Source organism: Bubalus kerabau, chromosome 8 (genome assembly GCF_029407905.1).
Source record: "Bubalus kerabau isolate K-KA32 ecotype Philippines breed swamp buffalo chromosome 8, PCC_UOA_SB_1v2, whole genome shotgun sequence".
NCBI lineage: Eukaryota > Metazoa > Chordata > Mammalia > Artiodactyla > Bovidae > Bubalus > Bubalus kerabau.
The window spans coordinates 104,064,488-104,079,580 of record NC_073631.1 but is presented as its reverse complement, the minus strand read 5'-3'; positions in this window follow the sequence as shown (position 1 = coordinate 104,079,580).

Below are 15,093 nucleotides of genomic sequence, written 5' to 3'. Positions count from 1 at the left end.
GAGTCATAAATCATCTGATTGTATCTGTTTTTAGAATGGTGGAAGGATGGGCCACTTGATGTGGTTACTGAAGATTCTTCATATCAAAGAGATGAAATACGAGGCACAATCCATACTCAAGATCCCTTACCCTCTAATACTCTGTGCTTTGGAAAAGGTATTAGATTTTGTTTGCCTCCTCATTGGTTAAAAAAAAATTAACTCAATGGGAAGCTGGTCTTTGCCAAATGAATAAGGAAAATATTGATGTAATCTTACATGCTCTTTATCCAGAATGTTTAGTAGAGTAATTGCTGCTGCTGCTGCTAAGTCGCTTCAGTCGTGTCCAACTCTGTGCGACCCCATAGACGGCAGCCCACCAGGCTCCCCTGTCCCTGGGATTCTCCAGGCAAGAACACTGGAGTGGGTTGCCATTTTCTTCTCCAATGCATGAAAGTGAAAAGTGAAAGGGAAGTCGCTCAGTCATGTCCGACTCTTGGCGACCCCATGGACTGCAGCCCACCAGGCTCCTCCATCTATGGGATTTTCCAGGCCAGAGTACTGGAGTGGGTTGCTATTGCCTTCTCTGTAGAGTAATTGAGTCCCATATAAATCAGCACATTTACTTTGATATAGGGACCTCTAGTGAAATACTACATAAGGAACTTATAGAAATGCTCACATTAAAATATGTCCTAAACATAAGATAAACAAGTTAGGCTACACTGGAACAATCTCTGAGTTGTTGATTTAGTTTCTCTTAGAGACATTCTCGGAGAAGGCAATGGCACCCACTCCAGTACTCTTGCCTGGAAAACCCCATGGACGGAGGAGCCTGGTAGACTGCAGTCCATGAGGTCGCTAAGGGTCGGACACGACTGAGCGACTTCACTTTCACTTTTCACTTTCATGCATTGGAGAAGGAAATGGCAACCCACTCCAGTCTTCTTGTCTGGAGAATCCCAGGGACGGGGGAGCCTGGCAGGCTGCCGTCTCTGGGGTCGCACAGAGTCGGACACGACTGAAGCGACTTAGCAGCAGCAGAGACATTCTCGGGAGACAGAAATGTAACTTCACTGGCTTCTTAAATATCATGACTCAGGATATTGAAGATATTAGAGGTGGCTTTCAAACTGAGTTCTAGCAATCTCTAAAATCCTAGTAGCTGGTCAAAAATAATGTGGTTGAAATGCAGATGTTTACCTGCACATTTCATCTCAATATTGTGAGTTGAAAATTTGGAATCAGGGTTTCCAATACCTTCCATGATGCTAGACCAGCATTTACAAAGTATGGAGCACTAGTTTCAGGAGCTGTTAACAGATATTCTTTAGAATGACCGTTTATTTCATCATAAAATAAGTTTAGGAAAAGTTGCAGCCTCAATTCTTTTGGTGAGTCACTGTTTACACTGCTTTATTAAAAATGTTGCAGTCAAGAAAACATTAACTTAGCTTATTTCAATATTTCTCAAAATTATTTAGCCAGAGAACAAACATTCTTATAAGATATATATAATTTATATAAATATATATACATATACACACAGACACATGAATATATGTTTGTGGGCTTTCCCAGTTAACACTAGTGGTAAAGAACCTGCCTGCCAATGAAAGAGACATAAACAGACAGATGATTCAGTCCCTGGGTTGGGAAGATCCCCTGGAGGAGGGCATGGCAACCCACTCCAGTATTCTTGCTTGGAGAACCCCTTGGACAGAGAAGCCTGGTGGGCTACAGTCCATAGCATTGCAAAGAGCTGGACATGACTGAAGCAATGGGGAAGCAAGCACATATATGTATATACACTATACCTACACACATACTATACATACACATGCATATTCCATGGTGGTGGTGGTTTAGTCGCTAAGTTGTGTCCGACTTTTGTGATCCCATGGACTGTAGCCCGCAAGGCTCCTCTGTCCATGGGATTCTCCAGGCAAGAATGCTGGAGTGGGTTGTCATTTCCTTCTCCAAGGGATCTTCCCAACCCAGGAATTGAACCCATATTCCATAGAACACAGTTTAGGAGTACTATGCCAAATGAATCAATAAACTGATGGGACATCTGAATGGAAATAGTTGACATTTCCTTGATATTCCAATAAATATTTTATCCCTTTGCATTTCTTTATACTGTTCCTTCTCCTTACAATGACTGTCTGTCAACAGTAATCCACCCACTCCCCTGCCCTGTCCATATGTTGGATGAGACCTTTCAAGTTCCAGCTTAAAAATAATTTCTTGTGGAAAGCTTTTCCTAATACCTCAAGGCTACATGGGGTGCCCCTTCTCATATCTTTCCTAATACTGTGAACTAGCTCTGGATTAGTATTTACAACTGTTTTTACTTCTTTTATTTGAAGGAATTGGCTATAGCTTGTTCTTTATCATAAACTTGGTGCCTCTCATAAGACCCTGTATGTGGGAAATGATGAACACACATTTGATAAATAGATGAGTGGGGGAAAAATCAGGGAGGCATTTCTTCAGACAGGTTTTGCTAATCAGGAAGAGATGTAATACGATTTTAAGGAGAGAGGTTCAGGGAATCAGAGGAAACCACAGCTTCCCTTTAACATTAGAAACCTGTCCCAGAGGAATGGGTACCACACAACCATTAAAATGATGGAATCAGTTCTAGGAGATGTTAAACTCTTAGTCATGTGGACAAGAAAGCCTTTGGGAAGATTTATTCCGAAGATGCTTATGAATCTGCTTTAGAAGGAAGCCATGTGGAGAGCTTCTTTTGGATTCCAAAGCAAACAGATGTTCTGTCTCTTACAATGATGCCGAGCTACTTATGTTTCTTTCCTTAAGAACCAATAGTAGCACGCATAGTACAATAGGAATTTTATGCATTTTCATGGAAAAGCAACTACACTATTTACATAGTCAATAGACTGAATCAGTTCCAGAAACAAAACTCTGTGAATGGAATTCAGAAAATGACTGTTCTTGAGGGAAATAAACTATTGCTGGTGGACACAGAGAATTAGAGACATAGTCTAGGGACCAAGTTGATTCCGGCCTGGGTGAGGGCAATCTCTGCAACAGGAAATAAGTCTCCTTCTTTCAATAAGCTTAAATTTGAATATCGTGCTCTGAACAAAAGTAAAGCCAATGGCTCGTGGAGGGACCTCCTCTATAGTCACTAATGTTAAGTACCTCAAAATCTCAGACAATAGACTTGTCAGCTTTTCTTTTCCTTTTATTATATTTTACAAATAATAAACTTTATGCAGAGGTTAAGAGGCCAGCTTGTGCCCAATTCACACACATGCTGTCCCATACATTGTCTGCGTTACTTGTGCAAATCCTCTGGTCACTTTCTCAGTCTACAAATCTGGAAAGTAGGGATGATAACAGTATCACCTACATTATTAGGCTTGAGCAAGATTAAATTAGTTATTAGGTGTCTGGCATTTATAATAGTAAGCCCCCACTAAGGGTTATCTATTATAAATTTCACTTGTACTTATAATGCTAATGTTTATCATTTGTAAAGTGTTAATGTCACTCACCCTCTTTCTTATTCAAAATCTTCTAAGATATTTCCAAATCTAAACTCCTAACTTTGAAAATATTCTATCTTATATGCTGCTGCTAAGTCGCTTCAGTCGTGTCCGACTCTGTGCGGCCCCAGAGATGGCAGCCCATCAGGCTCCCCCATCCCTGGGATTCTCCAGACAAGAAGACTGGAGTGGGTTGCCATTTCCTTCTCCAATGCATGAAAGTGAAAAGTGAAAGTGAAGTCACTCAGTCGTGTCCGACTCTTAGCAACCCCATGGACTGCAGCCCACCAGGCTCCTCTGTCCATGGGATTTTCCAGGCCAGAGTACTGGAGTGGGGTTCCATTGCCTTCTCTGTCTATCTTATATAGTACTTTATAAATCCCATTATTCCTTGCCATTCAGTCTAAAGCTCGGCCTGGAAGTTTCCTAAGTATACTTCAGACATGCTTAGGCTTAGCCTAACCTTCAGGTTTTGTACATATGCCTCTTTTTTTAATAATATAATCCTTTTTTCTCTCTGACTGGTTAATATCTATCCATTCTTCAGGATCTAGTTCCAATGGAACTTCACTGGAAAGATTATTCTCTCATCTCTATAAACATGAAACTTTATCTTCCAAACCAAATAAAACAACATTGTGTCACACACAGGTACTAATGTATCTTTCACATAGACATATCTCAATGCACTCACCTTGAAAATATCAGTATAAACAAGAGCACCGTTACCCTAGAGAGTATTGAAATTTCCTGATCTACCTACAGTGTGAGTGGAGAAGGTATTAAATTGCCCTACTCTATTTTTTTGTTTTGTTTCTGTCAGTTGGCTCTTGTATTAAGAGCATTAATCATATTTTTTTTCCAAACACTGCAACAACTTGCAAAAATGAAGCCAATAGGAAGAGATTAAATAAAGAAAAATATTATAGCATTTATAATAAAGCAGCAAATATTTGTTCCTTGATATTATAGATTTTGAAGGTAGTAAAAGAGAACATTTCAATATTTGAGAATGCCAATGGGATTACTTTATTGTTGAATTTTACCTTCTTTTATTGGGGACATTATAGGTTAGTTTTTTTCAAGCTAATCCCCAAACTGGGGCTTCCCAGATGGCATAGGAATCTTCCTGCAATGCAGGAGACATGAATTCAATCCCTGGATCAGGAAGATCCCTCGAAGGTGGAAATGGCAACCTACTCCAGTATGCTTGCCTGAAAAATCCCATGGACAGAGGAGGCTGGCAGGTTACAGTCTAAAGGACAACAAAGAGTCGCACACTGCTGAGTGACTAAACACAGCTCCTTTCTCTTTCCTTTCCTCCTGTCCTATTCTACTGGGATCTGTGATAGAGAAGGTATTAGTTCAGTTCAGTCGCTCAGTCATATCTGACTCTTTGCGACCCCATGAGCTGCAGCATGCCAGGCCTCCCTGTCCATCACCAACTCCCGGAGTTCACTCAAACTCACATCCATTGAGTCGGTGATGCCATCCAGCCATCTTATCCTCTGTCGTCCCCTTCTCCTTCTGCCCCCAATCCCTCCCAGCATCAGAGTCTTTTCCAATGAGTCAGCTCTTCGCATGAGGTGACCAAAGTACTAGAGTTTCAGCTTTAGCATCATTCCTTCCAAACTGTACAAAAAAGATTTTCATGACCAAGACAATTATGATGGTGTGATCACTCACAGCTAGACATCCTGGAATGTGAAGTCAACCGGGCCTTAGAAAGCATCACTACGAACAAAGCTAGTGGAGGTGATGGAATTCCAGTTGAGCTATTTCAAATCCTGGAAGATGATGCTGTGAAACTGCTGCACTCAATATGCCAGTAAATTTGGAAAACTCAGCAGTGGCCACAGGACTGGAAAAGGTCAGTTTTCATTCCAATCCCAAAGAAAGACAATGCCAAAGAATGCTCAAACTACCACACAATTGCACTCATCTCACACGCTAGTAAAGTAATGCTCAAAATTCTCCAAGCCAGGCTTCAGCAATAAGTGAACCGTGAACTTCCAGATGTTCAAGTTGGTTTTGTTAGGGGAAGTACACTGATTGAAACCGCCCACCCTGGCCAGGTAACCATTTACATGAGTTGTTTTATGACAGGAGATCCTGATAAGGAATACGGAACTAATAAGCCACCACCAACAGGAAGAGTTCGGGAAAGGTCTAAAAGAGACACCACATGTCCGTCCACTTCCCAGAATCCCTCTTACTAGCATCCACCTTGGCTGAGTGATGCGTGTGCCACCAGGAAAGACTAGGAATTAGAAGGATTGGTCAAAGACCACCCGGAAACTAATCCCATCACCATAAAACCTGACATTGTGAGCCACGCGGCAGAGCAGTTCTCCTGGGCTCCCTTACCCTACTGGTCTCCACCTGGGTGCCCTTTCCCAATAAAGTCTCTGCTTTGTCAGCACATGTGTCTCCTCAGACTATTCATTTCCGAGTGTTAGACAAGAGCCCAGTTTCAGGCCCTGGAAGGGGTCCTCCTTCCTGCAACAGTTTTAGAAAAGGCAGAGGAACCAGGGATCAAATTGCCAACATCCATTGCATCATCGAAAAAGAGAAGGTATATATTTCTCTAATTAGAAATATAATTTTGTTTGGGAAAGGGCTGTGCACGATGTCTACACCCATTTACCCTATGTTTTCAGGGTAAGGAGAGTGAGGAGAATTTCTTCTCTGGGAGTCAAGTGACTCTCCAAAACATAAGCAGGAAAAAAGAAAGTGTGTCCTGAGTCACTTAGTAAAATTACTTTTCCAACAGAGTGTTATGCTTACCACTTCTCATATCACCTTACATCCTGACACATTCTGCGAGGAGTCTTCTTCAATTATTACTCACTCCTGTAAGCTTTAAAGTACTTATTTTTGAAACCGCATAGTTTAGTAACTAATTATACACTGTCTTGCATTGTTCAGTTTGTGAACAAGCCAGAAATCTGGAAATCATCCTTAAATTTTCCCACATTTAAGTTTTTCAAGTCCTTAACATTCTATCTGCTTTATATTCTATGCATTAGTCACCACTTTTTGTATGGTTACCGTCATTGTATTCATAGTCTCACCAGATCTCACCCTCAAAGGCCACCCAACTGATCTCTTGCTTTCAGGCTTACTCATTCAAATATATCCTTGACTCTGACCTCTCAAAGATCTTCCTAACTTACAAACCGAACTGTGCCAATCTGCTGTTGAAAAGTACTTGACAGAGAATGAGATCCCAACGTAGAATGGCCTACAAGGCTATTCAGGCAACCATGCAATGGCTTTTGCCTGACTGCCAAGCCTTGTCTCTAGCAAGCACTGTATTCTCCCACACCACACTCTTACCTGAGTAATATACAATAGCGACATTAAGTTAACTACAGTGATTGCTATAAGGCAGATGTACTCAAGCCGGTGTGTTTTCATGCATTCTGTTTCTTCTAGTTGAATGCCTCACTGCTTAAATTTTCCTTCCAAGTCTTAGCTAAAGCATTCTCCCCTCAAATAAAGCCTTTTTTCACCACTCCAGTAAAACTTAGATTTTTCTCCCTTATGATTTCCAGTACAATTTATGTATTTTCATTCTAACAAATTTCTTGTTGTGCAATGATGTTTGCAATTCTATGTACTCAGGGCTTGGGGTTAAGCACTGAATCTTCTCTTAGCACAGTGTCTAGGGCCTAGAAGGTATATAATATATGCATGCGTGCTGCTAAGTTACTTCAGTCGTGTCCGAGTCTTTGCAACCCTATGGACTGTCATCCACCAGGCTCCTCTGTACATTGGCTTCTGCAGGCAAAAATACTGAAGTTGGTTGCACGCCTTCCTCCAAGGGATCTTCCCAACCCAGGGATTGGACCCATATTTCCTGCAGGTCCTGCACTGCAGGCGGACTCTTTCCCACTGAGCCACCAGGGAAGCCCATTCAATGTATGTTTATAGAATAAACGAATATCATATCTCTAGACTTAAAATATATTGACCTAAAATAAGGATCAAGATAATCTTCTCAGTGACAAAGTCAGCATTGTGTGTTTAGGAGAAGCTTAGATTGATTTACTCAAATGACATAAACACAAGCCACTCTCCAATTTTATTTCTTATGTTTATCGTGAAACACCCATAAAAATTAACAAAAACAGGAGACTGCAGCAGATGACAAAAAACATGTTTTCAAGGAAGGTAATTTAACTATTTTACTTTTTGAGAATCAAATAGCATACTGATTATAAATTATTTGCTGACATGTTAGACTATTAGACTATTATTTTTTTTTCCTCTATTATTCCATAATGTGATCAAATCATCCCAAGAATTAATTGGCTCTTTAGAAACAAAGGGCTTCCATGATAGCTCAATTGGTAAAGAATCTGCCTGCAATGCAGGAGACCCTGGTTCAACTCCTGGGTTGGGAAGATCCATTGAAGAAGGGATAGGCTACCCACTCCAGTGTTTCTGGGCTTCCCTGGTAGCTCAGCTGGTAATGAATCCACCTGCAATGTGGGAGACCTGGGTTCAATCCCTGGGTTGGGAAGATCCCCTGGAGAAGGGATAGGCTGTATTCTGGCCTGGAGAATTTCATGGACTGTATAGTCCATGGGGTCGCAAAGAGTGGGACACAACTGAGTGACTTTCACTTTAGAAAGCAAGACAGACCAACAAATAGATCATCATGAGCATCATCATCACAACCATTGTTAATACTGCCAACACCACATCTTACTTAAATCATCACTGTTCCCACCATCATTAACACCACTTTCACCATCATAACCACCACCATCATTACCCACTACCATTCCAACCACGGCTACACCTTCAGCAGCAATAACATATATATAACATATAACATATATATAGTCGCAATATATATTAAATTCCAATCTAATTCATTCAAAGCTGAGTTCCATTTCGCAAAACTATCAGCCATAACTTTTTTTTTTTCTTTTTTCTTTCTCAAGAAATTAAATCTGAGAAAATGCTAGGGGGAATGGAATCACTGGCCTGGAAAAGCAGAGTTCTTGGCAAGCGGCAGGCCATCATGTCACTGACAGAAGGAGAGAGAATAAATAATGGAAGCGCCACAGGCTATTGTTTCTGGAAACCAGATATATAAATTATTAGATGCTGTTATCCTCCAGGTTGGACAAAACAAGGCAGAGATTCAAAGAAGGAGGACAGATGAGACAGGCTTAAAATGAACACAGATACCAGAAACATCCCCCAAGGCAGAAGGTAGAAGAGGCATTTAAGAAATAAATAAGGATTTTACTCTCACATAAAAAAATAAATCTTTTGGTTTTCTTTCAACTGTAAGTGGATTTATGTGCGTTTGAAAGATGGCCTTTATTGAACTTTAGGAGAAGAGCCAGGGTAAAAAAGAGTCATGCAGACATCCCCCAAAACAACTGCAGTTCTATCCCTCTAAGGCTTACTATGGGTAGTGTCCAAATATCAGATCAATCAGGCACAGGACAGTCGAAGCATTTTGCCCTTTTTAGAATCATGTAAACGAAGCCGCAGTTTTCAAATAGTTAAACATGCAGTTCAGAGTTTTTAATTATGCTTTCCTCCCTTTAGAGATTAACACCAAAAATACAGATAGTAGAGGATTCAAAAACAAAAAAAAAATAAAAAGGATCTTGTAGCTTGTAAGGAACACAAGATTCATTTAGTTTGTTTTTAATGTAGAACTTCAGCAAACTCATAAAGAAAGCAGTCACCAATTTCTTTTTCTTCTTTTCAAAGTAAATCTATCCTCTTTCTTGTCATAGGTTTTCTTCCTGGTTCTTTTTATAACTATAGTTTTCTGTCATGTTTTCCCCAAACTTCTTCAGTGTATCTGTAACCTATCAATCTATACTTATGGAAGTAGTGTGGTCTAAACAATGGGATGTAGTTAACAGAGTGTGGGAAGAGTAGAGTGAATCTGAGTCCCAAGCTATGTTGGCTTCTCTCTGTGTCAAAGTGTTACTTGCTCAGTTGTGTCTGACTCTTGGTGACCTCATGAACTGTAGTGCGCCAGGCTCCTCTGTCCATGCAATTCTCTGCAGTGGGTTTCCATGCCCTCTTCTAGGGGATATTCCTGAACAAGGGATTGAACCCGGGTCTCCTGCGTTGCAGGCAGATTCTTTACCACTGAGCCACCACAGAAGCTTACGGTCAAACATTTTAGCTTCTGTGGACTTCTGGTCCATCATCAAGAAAATGAACAATTTGATCTAAATGATCTCTGAGATTTGGTCTTAATTCTAATGTTTCTGGTTTTTAGGCTGGGAAATTTTAGCAATTGTCTTGAGAATTATTTCAGTCAACATTCAATCTATTTTTTCAGAGCTTATAATTGCCAGACACTGAACTAAATTTAATATTAATCAGGAAAATGGAGAGGAAGTATTAATTTATTTTGCCTATTTTTTCCACTATTTTCCTCAGATGTTTTGAAATTTGAGGAAATAAAAAAGAACATTTATTCACCTTCTCTGTTCACAATGAGGGAAAAAATGGTGATCTTAGGCTTATGTCACCAGCAAAATCTCCGAAAGTCACCAGTGAGGCAGTGAGTGAAACAGTCTGTGTCAAGTCATAAAGAAAAAAGTGAAAAGAGAAATACTTTTGTTTTTCCTCCAATATATTGACATGGGCATTTTTGGAGGGGTAAAATATTTTGAGAACCAGATCCCATGGTGGAGAATTATATTTAGCCTGCTAGCAAAATGTAGGTTTGTCATTAAATGCTGCTGGATGAATGAGGAACTTGAAGGCAAATCAAGCCGAAAATTACCTTCTGGAACCTAGGTATTCAGTGCAAGGAAGTCTATGACATGGTCTCTGAACTAAGGCAGAACTACAATGTAGTTTGGAAGAATTATGTGTTCCCTGCCCTGTGTAGTCATGTGCAAGTTAAGTAAAATACAGAATTGAAACAGTTTATAAGAATAATAGAAGAAATATACTAAGCTAAAGATGGGTAGATTTGAAGAAGAGTGGAGGGATATAATTTGTAAGGGAGTCATGAAAGCAGAAAGCGTCATGAAGAAAGCATGAATAAACAGATTTAGTTGAAGAAGATGAAGTATGTAAAGAATTATAAGGAAATAAAGATAGAAATACAGTTTGGAACCAAACCATAAACACACTGTTATGGACTAAAGGTTTGTGTGTCTCCCATGATTTATACATTGAAGTCCTGGCCCCAGAGAGGCGGTATTTGGGATGGGACCTTTGGGAGTAATAAGGGTTAGATGACGTCTTTAGGGAGAGACCTGCATGATGGGGTTAGTACTCTTAGAGAAGAGATGGCAGACATTCCTCCACCTCTCTACCATGTGAGGACACAGTGAGAAATCTTCAACCTGAATGGGCCAACACCTTGATTGTGAACTTCCCAGCCTCCAGAACTCTGAGAAAAAACTTACATTGTTTAAGCTACCCAGTCAATGGCTATCTGAGGAGGCCTTACAAATAGCTGTAAAAAGAAGAGAAGCAAAAAGCAAAGGAGAAAAGGAAAGATATACTCATTTGAATGCAGAGTTCCAAAGAATAGCAAGGAGAGATAAGAAAACCTTCCTCAGTGATCAATGCAAAGAAATTGAGGAAAAACAATAGAATGGGAAACACTAGAGATCTCTTCAAGAAAATCAGAGATACCAAGGGAACATTTCATGCAAAGATGGGCACAATAAAGGACAGAAATGGTATGGACCTAACAGAAGCTGAAGAGATTAAGAAGAGGTGGCAAGAATACACAGAAGAACTATATAAAAAGATCTTCATGACCCAGATAATCACAATGGTATAATCACTCACCTAAAGACAGACATCTGGAATACAAAGTCAAGTGGGCCTTAGGAAGCATCACTATGAACAAAGCTTGTTAGAATGAAGCTTTGTTGGAATTCCAGTTGAGCTATTTCAAACCCTAAAAGATGATGCTGTGAAAGTGCTGCATTCAATATGCCAGCAAATTTGGAAAACTCAGCAGTGGCCGCAGGACTGGAAAAGGTCAGTTTTCATTCCAATCCCAAAGAAAGGCAATGCCAAAGAATGTTCAAGCTATCACACAATTGTACTCATCTCACATGCCTGCAAAGTAAATAATGATCAAACTTTTCCAAGCCAGGCATCACAGTACATGAACCGTGAACTTTCAGATGTTCAAGCTGGTATTAGAAAAGGCAGAGGAACCAGAGATCAAATTGCCAACATCCGCTGCATCATCAAAAAAGCAAGAGAGTTCCAGCAAAACATCTACTTCTGCTTTATTGACTATATTAAAGCCTTTGACTGTGTGGATCACAATAAACTGTGGAAAATTCTGAAAGAGATGGGAATGCCAGACCACCTGACCTGCCTCTTGAGAAACCTGTATGCAGGTCAGGAAGCAACAGTTAGAACTGGACGTGGAACAACAGACTGGTTCCAAATCAGGAAAGGAGTACATTAAAGCTGTATGTTGTCACCCTGCTTATTTAACTTATATGCAGAGTACATCATGCAAAATGCCAGGCTGGATGAAGCACAAGCTGGAATCAAGATTGCCGGGAGAAGTATCAATAACCTCATATATACAGATGACAGCACCCTTATGGCAGAAAGCGAAGAACTAAAGAGCCTCTTGATGAAAGTGAAAGAGGAGAGTGAAAAAGTTTGCTTAAAGCTTAATATTCAGAAAACGAAGATCATGGCATCCAGTCCCATCACTTCATGGCAAATAGATGGGGAAACAATGGACACAGTGAGAGACTTTATTATTTGGTACTCCAAAATCACTGCAGATGGTGACTGCAGCCATGAAATTAAAACATGCTTGTTCTTTGGAATAAAAGAACTTTGACCCACCTAGAGAGCATATTAAAAGCAGAGACATTACTTTGCCAACAAAAGTCTGTCTAGTCAAATCTACGGTTTTTCCAGTTGTTATTTATGGATGTGTGTTGGACTATAAAGAAAGCTGAGTGCTGAAGAATTGATGCTTTTGAACTGTGTTGTTGGAGAAGACTCTTGAGAGTCCATTGGACTGCAAGGAGATCCAACCAATCCATCCTAAAGGAAATCAGTGCTGAATATTCATTGGAAGGACTGATGCTGAAGCTGAAACTCCAATACTTTGGCCACCTGATGCGAAGAACTGACTCATTTGAAAAGACCCTGATGCTGGGAAAGATCGAAGGCAGCAGGAGACAAGGAATACAGAGGATGAGATGGTTGGATGGTATCACCATTGATGGACATGAGTTTGAGCAAGCTCCGGGAGCTGGTGATGGACAGGGAAGCCTGGTGTGCTGTAGTCCATGGGGTTGCAAAGGGTTGGACACAACTGTGCGACTGAACTGAACTGTCAACAGTGCATTGACAAAATTCTAATAGGAAAAACCTTGCAACAGTCTCACTGGGTAAGTTAGGCTTTATGGTCTTTTCAAGAAATAATTAGTCTTCTCTGGATAAAACATTTGAATCACTTTTGAGCTGTAGTCGATCCTCTTGCTATATTCTAGCCCAAACACAGATGCTGAAAAATATTGTCAACTGGCTATTTATAATGAAAATGTACAAGATATATGACATTCTTCAGTTTTATCAGTTCAAAAACTTAAGTTTTTATTTACACAGTGTTATGAATTCAAGATTGTTCCCTGTCATCACCAGATCCTAATTTTCAATCTGTGCCTAAGCCATCAACCTAAACATACAGTTTGCTCATAACTGAGGTCAAGTTCACCAGTATGTAGGTTCTTCAATTATTCTTTTTCTGCGTTGTGAAATATCAAGTCAACATTTCATCCCTCCCGTGTTGTGACATTTCTTTCATCCTACAGCAATTTTAAGAACTTTTGACACTGATTTCACAAGTACATCAATATATCATTTTTAATATCTAAATTTAGTTTCTACTCAAAATACAATTAAAAGTGGTTACCATGTCCTGGAATGTTTATGGTCTATGCAAAAAAAAGCAAGGCACAGATCAGTTGTGTATACTGTTATTTGTGTAAAAAGGGTAATTTTTACACAAATTCAAGAACCTGTGAAGAATTATGCACAAAATTCATTCCATTCATTGGCTTTCTGGGAGGAAACTTATAGGACTAGAATCTGGAGGCCAAGAGCAGGAAAAATAGTATGTGACTATATGTATCCTGTCGATTTCTATCATGTGCATCTATTTTTCAGTCAACAAAATTTTAAAAATTGAAAAAACATCTAGCAACTCCCGGGTTGGATTTTAAGAACCAATACGACTTAAAAATAGGAACTAACATAACATTGCTAATGTTTAACTTCATTGTATAGAAACATTACAACTAACTTTATACGACACGTGTATGTGTATGCATACTTGCGTGCTCAGTCGTGTCCAACTCTGCAACCCAATGGACTGTAGCCCACTAGGCTCATCTGTTCATGGAATTCTCCTGGCAAGAATACTAGAGTGGGTTGCTATTCCTTTCTTCAGGGATAGAACCTAGGTCTCCTGCATTGCAGGCAGATTCTTTACCACCTAAACTACCAGGTAAGCACATTATCAGACACAATAATTACATATACATTGCTTTTTATTTCATTATATAAAGACATTACAACTCACATCTACCACAACCATCATTTCATCAAAATAAAAACAAAAATATGTGAAATCTGCAAAAAACAAATAAGGAAAATATCAGAATAAAGGGTGTCTTTTAAATTAGAGCTTTATTAAAAATTCATCTAAATTGTTTTTATTATTAATATTATTATGTTTTACTTTGCAGAAGACAAACACTTAGGAGTCAGTGATTGAAACCACCAAGACTCTTTTATGCTAACTTTTCCTTTTTTGGCATCGATTATTATTCTTCCCTTTCAAGTTTACAGTATATTCTCCTTCAGAGAAAAATGTAGAAGCAGAGCAATACTTTGTGTTCCATTTCCCTTTAGCAGTCTGTTAAAATTATACTGTATTCCACAAAGCAGGGGACCCAGGTTTTTCCTATAGTTCTTTCTCTAAATAAAATTTTATGGTTATTTTTGCCATGTGCTTTAGTCTTTCTCTCTCTCTTTTATTTTTAATAACATGTCTTAGATTTTTATGTATTTTACCTCTAAATACTATTCCCACATTCCGACATGTCATTCCTTTGTATTTATTTTTGTCTATATGCTTCACATCCCAATTTGTATATGTACTCCTTTAATACATGAACTGATCATAATAATGGCTTCTGTAGCTGACCACTGTGAGCCTGGTTTATGAAACTGTGATATAGACTCATACAAAATCTCAGTTTAAATTAATTTTGTGTTTAGAGGAGCTTCTTTTTTTCTTTATCATGATGTTTTAATTATATGTATTCTTCTCATTTTATTTCCTGGGCCCTTCTATTTATTTTTGAGCTATTTTTTTTCTTTCAGACTATATGGTTTCTGCTGCTAAGTCACTTCAGTCACGTCCAACTCTGTGCGACCCCATAGACGGCAGCCCTCCAGGCTCCGCCATCCCTGGGATTCTCCAGGCAAGAATACTGGAGTGGGTTGCCATTTCCTTCTCCAATGCATGAAAGTGAAAAGTGAAAGTGAAGTCGCTCAGTCGTGTCCGACTCTTCTCGACCCCATGGAC